Below are 10,139 nucleotides of genomic sequence, written 5' to 3'. Positions count from 1 at the left end.
CCAGCATGGGGACCGGTTAGAGGTGGGTGTGGGCTCTCACATACCGAATCCTGCCGGGTCCATGGGGAGGATAATTGTGGAACTAATTACCCCCTTATTACTAACCCCAGCTCCCTAGAGCTTAATTGTTTTTTGTTCTCAAAGTTTGAGAAGACTCAGCCAAAAGTTTGTTGAGTATTCTCAAAGGGGGGAGTTGTTGGTGTTACTAGGCATAAATCTAGGTAACTTGGAAGAATGGCTTTGGGCCTATGTGACCCAAAGTACTTTTATGTAAAGTGCTTTTGTTAACACAAGAAATTACAAAAATCTAGTAAGGCTATGTGTTATGTGCTGACTATTGGCAGTTGCAAGGCTGTTTGATACTAGATGTAGCCAATATTAAATGAGATAGGCGGAAAATAGATGCTGTGATTAAAGTTGCATGCATGAGTATGTAGCCCCCACAGTGGGAAAGTACAGATATTCTTCTGTGAACAATATCAGAAGGTTTGGGGCTAGTTAAAAAGCCCATTCTCCTAGCTAAATTGGTAGTAAAATAAGTTGGTACCCATGGAAGCAACGGTTTAGCAAGAGGAAAAAAGGATTGGGCCCAGGCGGGCAAGCAATAGACAGAGAGATTGGAAATCAGGCTGAAAACTTTTGAGGATGTAGTGGAGAGAAAAAGTAGTTAAGCACAAGCATGGGGATTTCAAATACTCAGGAGAATATTTGAAATGGTGATTTGAATTGGTAAGTGGTTGTTGGAGAACAAGCGAGTGATTTAAGGCAGAGTTACAAAGTTAACTTTGTAGTTGCTGGAGGGAATAGCAGTTGAATTTTGTAAAGATGCTAAAGAGAAAAGTTTTTGGTGTCTTTGAAATGTTTGTAAATAAATTCAGGTGAAGAAATTAGTTTGCAATTGTTTGGCTATGAACAATTTTGTTTACATTCTTTAATTAATTTTACAGTGCTATGTAATTGAAATTGTATTAGGCTCTAAGGGCACTATAAGTGGTGATGTGGTTTTTTTTTTGTAGTGTTTAAAAGCAGAACTTAAAAGTAAAGAGCAAGCCAAAAGGCATTTGTATTAATGTTCCCCTGTTTTGCCTAAAATTAATAAAATAAGAGTATTAGTATAAGTAATGATTAATTGCCCAGAAGAGGTAGACTTGTTTTTGTTTTTTAGATAATACATTAATTATGATTTACTAACAAATGCCAGTTGCATAGCATTTAAAGAAAACTAAGTTAAAATTAAGTTTTGTGTTTTATGTTCTGTCTTGTGGTGTTTGTATTCTAAATTGAATAGAACCAGTATCTGCATTTCAATCCAACCCTTCCGCTTAATTTCAAATCAGACCAGCTCATAAAAATATTAAACACAACAATTCTGGCTACAAAACAAAGTGTTTGGATACATCAGAAGAAAAATGTGATATGCTAAAGTTTAATACATTTTCTTAAGTAAGAGAAATTTTATTGGCCAAATCTTTTATTTTAGAATGGTTATTAAAATTTGCATACCAATAGTCTTGGAAAGCAAGGACATGGTTGTAAGAATTTTGTAGGTATGTGTTGTATGAATTTGACTATTTGCATTTTATGTAGGCGTTGCTTTAGCAATTGCAGAATAATATGTATAAGCTTATGCATGCTTATAATCCTTTGTGGGACTGGCTTAATGGTTTTGGCTGGCCCACTTGGGTTATTTTTCTTCTCCATATGGGAATAATTGCGTTGGGAGTTGTTTTTTGTTTTTTATTTGCTTGCCCTGTTTTGTACGCCTTTTGCAATGAAGTTTGGAGAGGTTTATTGGATGTTTTTCTTTTTTTTTAAGAAAAGAGGGGGAGATGTGGGGTTACATCATCCCTATGCTGCCTTGCTGGAAAGTTACAGCAGCAGGACAACAAGAATAGAGGAGTTAGATAAAGTTGTTATGAGAAAGTTGAGAGCTAGCCCGTGGGAGACAGACGCCAGGTGGCCTAGCTGGGATCGGTTTCAAGGTGATAAACAAGTCCATAATCAGATGGATTGCATGGGAAATGGGAAACCAGTAAGCAAAGGGCCATGCATGTGAAAAGTGTGTGTATCAGACAAAGAACCAATCAGCAGCAATGTGATGTTGGTGTGTCTGACGTTTGCTAATATGGAGAAGCCTATATAATATGATGCATTGTACACAATAAACGATTCTGCTTGCAATCATATTGGTTGTTGTGCTTTATCCCGGCCCGCATGAGATGCATGAGATGCAACATCCTACTTCTTCACAGCTCTCGATACACAGCTTTTGGGGCTGCACACCTAGCAGACCTGCCCATGTCCTAGGAAGGGAGACAGCACAAGGCGAGGAAAGGAGAGAGAGAGTCCATGGGGCTGATCAATGGACACGTTCAGTAGGCAACTTGGGGTCCGTGCATCAGTGGCTTAGTTGTATGATATCTGGGGTTGGGGGCTGCACTGTGAGGTAGAGGGATTTAGGGTTCCCAAGCTGTACTAAGGGAATGTGGGATTCATAAGCCTTGGAGAGTAAGGGCAGGGTGGAGGGGGTTGAAAGGCCCCAGTGTGGCTGGGAAGGCTAACAGGAATTGGAGAGGGAAGCCTGGCTGGCTGTGGGTGGCATGGGGAAATGCGGTGCTGGGGAAGTGGGGCCCAGCGAAGGAGAAATAGGTTGGAGCCAATTGGGGTTGAGGTGTAGGGATTGGGTGTCATGGAGGATGTTGGGGTGCCCTGAGATGGGGAACAGATGGGGTTGATTGGAGGGACACATGCAGGGGGCAGATTGGGGTGGAGTGCTGGCAAGTGTGGGGATGCCGGAGCAGGTTGGAGGAGGTTGAATGGGTCCCGGTGGGGGGCAGGCTGGAATGCACTGAAGGAGATGCTGGGTGCATTACCTCGAGTGGCCACCTGGTGTCACTAAGTATTTTCCGCCCAGAGCAAGAGTGAAACCGGGTGGCCAATCCAGATAACTCACAAACCATTTCCCATCATCAAGGGACAGTGACAATGAGGGGCCACTCGGGGTGAATGCACAAAGTATTTCCCTCATGGAGCAGCAGTGTCAGTGGGTGGCCTCTTGGGAAAATGCAGAGAGCATTTATCTCATGGAGCAAGACACACACCGGGTAGGCCAGGGCTGGCTCCAGACCCCAGCGCGCCAAGCGCATGCTTGGGATGGCATGCCGCGGGGGGTGCTCTGCCTGTCACTGGGAGGGCAGCAGGTGACTCCGGTGGACCTCCTGCAGGCGTGCCTGCGGATGCTCCACCGGAGCCGTGGGACCGGTGACCGCCAGCGTGCCCCCCGCCGCATGCCACCATGCTTGGGGCGGCTAAATTGTTAGAGCTGCCCCTAGAGTGGTCACTCTGACTACTGGACAAAGCATTTCCTTCATGGAGCAACTGTGCATCACCCTGCGTGGACACATGGTGTCACTGTTGCTCCAGGCGTGAAATGCTCTGTGCATTACCTTGCATGGCCACACAGTGTCACTGTAGCTCCACGCAGGAACTGCTCTGTGCATTACCCTGTGCGGCCACACGGTGTCACTGTAGCGCCATGCAGGAACTGCTCTGTGCCTTCCCCTGCGCAGCCACACGGTGTCACTGTAGCTCCATGAGCGAAATGCTCTGTGCATTACCCCACTTGGCCACATGGTGTCACTGTGTCACTGTAGCTCCATGAGCGAAATGCTCTGTGCATTACCCCACTTGGCCACATGGTGTCACTGTAGCGCCACGCAGGAACTGCTCTGTGCATTACCCTGCGCGGCCACACAGTGTCACTGTAGCTCCATGCAGGAACTGCTCTGTGCAATAGCCTGCATGGCCACACGGTGTCCCTGTTGCTCCATGCAGTAACTGCTCTGTGCATTACCCTGCGTGGCCACACGGTGTCACTGTTGCTCCATGAGCAAAATGCTCTGTGCATTACCCCACTTGGCCACATGGTGTCACTGGTCCTCCATGCAGGAACTGCTCTGTGCATTACCCTGCGTGGCCACACGGTGTCACTGTTGCTCCATGCGTGAAATGCTCTGTGCATTACCCTGCGTGGCCACACAGTGTCCCTGTTCCTCCATGCAGGAACTGCTCTGTGCATTACCCTGCGTGGCCACACGGTGTCACTGTTCCTCCATGCGTGAAACGCTCTGTGCATTACCCTGCGTGGCCACACAGTGTCCCTGTTCCTCCATGCAGGAACTGCTCTGTGCAATACCCTGCGTGGCCACACAGTGTCACTGTTGCTCCATGAGCAAAATGCTCTGTGCATTACCCTGCGTGGCCACACGGTGTCACTAGTTATTTCCCTCATGGAGCCACAGAGACAGTAGGTCAGGGGTCAGCAACCTCCGGCAGCCGCGTGCCAAAGACCTCACGGGAGCCAATTTTCAATGGCACGCGGCTGCCTGCAGGGACTCCAGGGTGCCATTAAAAATCCTGCCAGCGCGGCAAGCCGCAGGGTCCGCACTCCCGGGCTGGAGCACAGGGCCGAGTGCAGCAAGCCGCCGGCCCCTCCCCCACCTTCTCCCCCCGCCCCCCGGATCCCTGCCCCCGCACGCAGAGCTCTGGGGCCGGGGCTGTGCGCTCCCGCGGGGCAGCATAGGCTGGCTCTGCTTGGAGGCTCATGGTAAGGGGATCTGGGGCCCGGCCGGTTGGGTAAGGGGGGGGTCAGGGGACAGGGAGCACGGTTGGTTGGTCGGTTGGGGGTGGGATCCCGGAGAGTGGCTAGGGGCGGGGGGTCTCTCGAGGCGGCAGACAGGGAACAGGGGGGTGGATGGGGCATGGGAATTCCAGGGTCTGTCAGGGGTGGGGGCTAGATAGGGGTCAGGGGACAGTTAGGGTGGGGTCTCTGGAGGACGTGGTCAGGGGACAAGGAGCTGGGGCTGTCAGGAGTATGGACGGGGTTGCAGCAGGCAGGGAGCAGGGGAGGGTTGTACCGGTCAGGATTTCTGGGGTCCTGTCAGGTGGGGAGTGGTTGGATGGGAGTCCGGGGGTCTGTCTCGGAGTGTGGATAAGGGTTGGGGCAGTCAGGGGACAGGTAGGGGGTAGGCTTCTAGCGGGGCAGTCAGGGGACAAGATGCAGGGAAGCTTAGATAGGGGATAGGGTTCTGGGGGGCAGTTAGGGGCAGGGGTCCCAGGAGTGGAGGGGGGGGCAGGGGTCCCTGGAGGGGGGGGGCCGGGGTCCCACGAGGGGGGGGGCGTGGGGGTTCGGAGGGGGGCAGTCACCCAGCCCTCTGCCCTGAGCTCTGACCCCACCAACACACACACACACTCAGGCCCCTGCCCTGAGCCCTGTTCCTCCCTCATACACACCCAGCCCTCTGTTGACTCCTTCACCCCGCCCACAACCCCAGCCCTGCCTCTGGCACCCCCCCGCATACCCAGCCCCCCCACCCTGACACCTGCACCCCCTCACATGGCCCCAGTCCTCTGCCCTGACTCTCGCACCCCTGCACATCCCCACCCCCACCCTGAGCACCAAACGGGAGCTTCTGCACCCCCACTCACATTCCCACCTGCACCCCTCACACCAAATGGGAGCTGCCCAGGTAAGTGCCCCCACACCCAGACCGCCTGCCCCAACCCTGAGCCCCCTTCCTCATTCTAGCTCCTGGCCAGACCCTTCAGCCCCAGCCCTGTGCTCGGTCCACTCCCACCCTCAGCTCAGTGCAGAGAGAGGAAGAGAATGGGCCAGAACCAGGGAGAAGGTAGCTACCCCCTGTATGTGGGCAGGGCCCCGCACAGGCTGCTGGCAGCCTAGTGGAACAGAACCCCAGACCAGCAGCGGGTTGAGCAGGCCAGCGGTGGAAGATCAACATTTTAATTTAATTTTAAATGAAGCTACTTAAACATATTGAAAACCTTGTTTATTTTACCATACAACACTAGTTTCTATGTCTATATATTACAGAACTAAAGAGACCTTCACGTTTCGCGTGCCAGTAATACATTTTAGAGTGAATAAATGAAGACTCGGCACACCACTTGTGAAAGGTTGCCGACCCCCGATGTAGACAATAACGTTATCTCACTCCAGTGTCTTCCTAAATGTTAATATTGCTTTTTTGATCTTTGAATCACAGCTATAGAAAGAGACAAGACCTGAGCTAACATAGAAGGGTAAATCTCTAACAATGCAGGCTGCATTTCAAACCTCTATTCCTTTACATATCTTCCTAACCAGTCTTTAAAGTTTGGCCATGGGTCAAGGTCAGTTTGTGAGTTAACTAACTCTTGCTGGCCTCGTCACCTTACAATGAGATATTACATTACACGCAGATCACCACAAGGTCTCTGTGGCTTTGAGCTCCTTAGGACCTAGCCTTTAAAATGCTCTTTGCCACTGACCAATCCCTGTGAGAAGGGTGCAGGTCTCCCCTTTCTAGCTCCTCTTGGGCCGCTGGCACTTGCTGGGCAATGAGACCACGCTCTCCTAAGGACCACCCTGAAAGGAAGGTTTGGGTCTCCTTTGCCAAGCAAATTAAACCACAGGTCACTTTGACACGCCCAGCAAAATGACTGCCCTGTAACCAGGGTGTAAGGTCTTATCCCTCGCACGCCTAAACTAGGGGAGCCTTTTTGTGCCTGTGGCTGAGTGACACCCCACCGCTTGAGAAGGCTAGAGCTTCCGTTTCTCTTAGTGACAGGAAATTCCCCCACAATTATTTCTACTGGACTTTTTTGAGATTTGAAGTGAAATCTTACTTGCGACCTATCCAGGTCAGATGCAACATGGTGTGGCGAAGGGGCAGCTGTAAGGGGATGGTGGAGGCCGTGGAAAATTCGCCCCTTTTCTCAAAAAAGCCAAGAAATGGCCCAACCATGCAAATGTCACACAGTCTGGAAATGAACAGGTGAGGTGGGGGGCTCCTTTCAGACCCTCACTTCCATCTCATCCTTCCTCAAGTCCTTTTGCCCTGCCCAATTTACACCGCTCAACCAACCACAACTTTGACCCTGTGTTTTCTTGTGCACAAGAAAGACACCGTCGCACTGATGAGTGTTCAACTGTAGACATTCGGACAGCTCCCTCAGCTGTGTCCAAATTCCAGGCCTTGTGTCTCTTTGGAGATAGAGGAGATTCCTAGGGCTACGTCCGAAGGGATTGATGTGGCTATCCTTTCTGAAATGTGTTGATGTTCAGGTGTTGTAAGCACATGCGGTGGTATTCAGAGCCAGCACGTGGGTGCACCTAACCCTACTAACAGGACTGCGTCACAAGGAAGAGGGGTCTTTTCTGGTAAAGGTTAGGGAGCACAAAGTTATTTTCTTGGTGAGGTAGGAAGGTAAGTCCGGAAGGGTGTCGCTGAGAGATGGAGGATGATCGGAAAGGAGACACTCAGCAGGATCCCTCCCTTACCTGTTCATTTCCAGATCTTTTCACATTGGGGACTTCCCCCCGCCCCCTGCACACACCGAGTTTAAAGGAGGCGTATTTTACTAAAGAAAGGGTGACCGCCCTGTAATCAGGGTTCAGGCCCCTTTTCTCCTGTCTACATTGGCCCTCATAATGGCACCCAACATAGTCACTCCGCAGAGCAGATTCTGGGCCCTCTCCAGCCACAGAGCCCCGTACCCAAGGAGGAAGCACACGGCCTGTGAAGACAACTACAGCAAGTACAGATGAGGAACAGCCAGTTATGCAGAAACCCGAGGACTATTCATGTCTCCTTAGAAGGATGTCCAGGCTTCTCAGATCCACTACTGCATATTCTCCTCCGGCGAGGGCTCCTGGACGATTCCTCTGCAAACTAATAAAACCAAGCAAGGACCATCACTACACAGAGCTCTATGAATGTCCTCATCCCTGCCTCCCTCTCCCATTCCATCTCCATCCGCCGGACTCAATGAACAGACACTGAGTCAACACCCACAGACACTGCTCCACTCTAGCACCCACTATCCTGCATGATTTTCATCCCCTCCTACTTGTTCATAGCTCCCAAGACCAAGCCTGTGGGGATGCACACCTAGCACTCCTGCCCCTGTTCTATGAAGGGAGACGGCACAAGGAGAGGCAAGGACAGAGAGAGAAAGAGAGTGTTGGCCAACACACTAGAGAAGAGAGAGAGAAATACAGGAGAAAGGCAAGTAACTCACCATCTGGAGTCATCCTCCTGGATCCAACCTTCTCCTGCGGAGGACACACTGCTTGTGAACAGAGAAATGACAAGCCCCTGAAAATGGGGACCTTGTCTCCCTTGTATCCCCAGCTAGTCAGGAAACTCTTCTGACAAACCATCCCCAGCTAACAGGGTGTCTGTACCTGGAGTCAGATGGGCTGTTAACAGAACCCTCAGCAAAACAGACACTTATCTCACTGACAGTGGCATCTGCTTGGCTCCCAAATGAACGGCTCTTGCCTGGCATGAACAATGCTCACAGGCTCGCTGCTCTCACTCATTTTCCATTGCATGAGGGCAGTAGACTGACATGTGACTTATTTTTCCTTGGTACTAAACCCAGCAGAGGAGAGAAAACAAAACAAATTAGCATCTCCATCTGCAATGTCACGTAGTCTCTTCATCTCACATCTCCCATATCCCACGGCTCCGCCATCAAACCATCTCCTATTACTACTTTACATCTGCAACTAGAAGGGATCCATTGTAACTGCACCCAAAATAGTCACTTTGCTCAGGAGATTCTTGTCCCTTCCCCAGCCTTAATACCACAGTGTCCTGTACCCAGCGAGGAAGCACAAGGCCTGTGAAGTAAACTACAGCGAGTACAGAAAAGGAATTGAAAGCACTGACCCTCTTACTCACAGCCAGTTGTTCAGAATGCAGAAAGCTGAGGACTGTTCCTGTCTGATTAGAATGATGTCCAAGCTGCTCAGATCCACCTCTGCCAGTTTCTCCTCTGGCTCGAGCTCCTGGACAATTCCTCTGGAAGTGCAGCTGCAAAAGCCAAGCATGCGCCATCTCTACACACAGCTCTAATGGTACTTGAAAATGTTGCCCTCAATCCTGCCTCCCTCTTCCACCCCATCTACATCAGCCCCACTTGAACAGAGACCAATTCAACACTGACAGTTACTGCTCCACACTCGCACCCACTACCCCGGATGGTTTTCGTCCCCTCCTACTACTCCAGGGCTTTCAAGACCTAACCTGTGGAGATGCACACCTTGCAGGCCTGCCTGTGTCCTAAGAAGGGAGATGGCACAAGGAAAGGAAAGGACAGATTAAGAGAGCGTTGGCCAACACACTAGAGAGACAGAGAGCGAGAAAATGAGAAACACGGGAGGAAGGCAAGCAACTTGTCACCTGGAGTCATCCTCCTGGATCCAACCTTCTGCTGCAGAGGACACACCGGTACTGGCCAGAGGACTGAGCAGCCCCTGAAAATAGGGACCATGTCTCCCTCATAACCACAGCAGAGCCTTCACCTAACAAGACACTTATCTCACTGACAGTGGTCCTTGCTCCACTCCCAGCTGGATGGCTCTTCCCTGGCATCAACAATACTTAGAATCTCCCAGCTCTCGCTCCCTTTTCATGGCATGTGCAGAGTGGACTCTGACTCTGCACTTGGTACTAAACCCAGCACTAGGGGGAAAAACAAATCAGTTAGCATCTCAGTCTGCAACGTGCATAGGTTCTTCTTCTCGCATCTACCACACCTCAGGGCTCCGCCCTCAACCCTCCTCCCATTACAGCTTTAGCACTACAACTAAAGAGCAGCCCACTGCACCTACATCCAAAATACTCACTCTGCACAGGAGACTTGTGCCTTTGCTTCGTCTGAATCCCACAGAGCACCGTGTCCAATGAGGAAATTCAGAGCCTCTGAACAAAACCGGAGACAGTACAGATGAGGGATTCCAAGCACTGACCGCTTACTCACAGCCAGTTGTGCGGGAGGCAGAAATCTGAGGACCATTCATGTCTGCTTAGAAGGATGTCCAGGCTCCTCAGGTCCGCGTCTGCCACTTTCTCCTTCAGCTGCTGCTCCTGGACAATTCCTCTGCAAGCGCAGGAAATGATCGAAGCAAGAGCCATCACTACACAAAATTCAATTGGTGCAGGTAATCTTGCCCTCATCCCTGCCTCCCTCTCCCATCCTATCTACATCAGGCCCACTTGAAGAGAGACAGTCAACATCCACAGTCACCCCTCCACTCTAGCGCCCACTACAATGCATGATTTTCGTCCCCT

The 10,139-nt window shown here is 50.7% G+C and overlaps 1 long non-coding RNA gene across 3 annotated transcripts; it reads right to left on the bottom strand.

Annotated features, from left to right (window-relative positions):
- Positions 1 to 5,829: 5,829 nt before the first annotated feature.
- LOC120387492 lies at positions 5,830 to 8,400 on the bottom strand. Of its 3 annotated transcripts, none has more exons than XR_005590193.1 (3): positions 8,246 to 8,400; positions 8,080 to 8,130; positions 5,830 to 7,730 (listed from the first exon to the last, which is right to left on the bottom strand). It is a non-coding gene; the product is annotated as an uncharacterized LOC120387492 (long non-coding RNA). The 3 variants fall into 3 exon arrangements; XR_005590194.1 differs by having other exon boundaries at positions 8,080 to 8,127; XR_005590195.1 differs by having other exon boundaries at positions 8,080 to 8,113.
- Positions 8,401 to 10,139: the final 1,739 nt, after the last annotated feature.

Source organism: Mauremys reevesii, linkage group 20 (assembly GCF_016161935.1).
Source record: "Mauremys reevesii isolate NIE-2019 linkage group 20, ASM1616193v1, whole genome shotgun sequence".
In the NCBI taxonomy this organism is placed as follows: Eukaryota; Metazoa; Chordata; order Testudines; family Geoemydidae; genus Mauremys; species Mauremys reevesii.
Note: the sequence above shows the minus strand (reverse complement) of the source record. Positions and strands in the feature narration are given on the sequence as shown.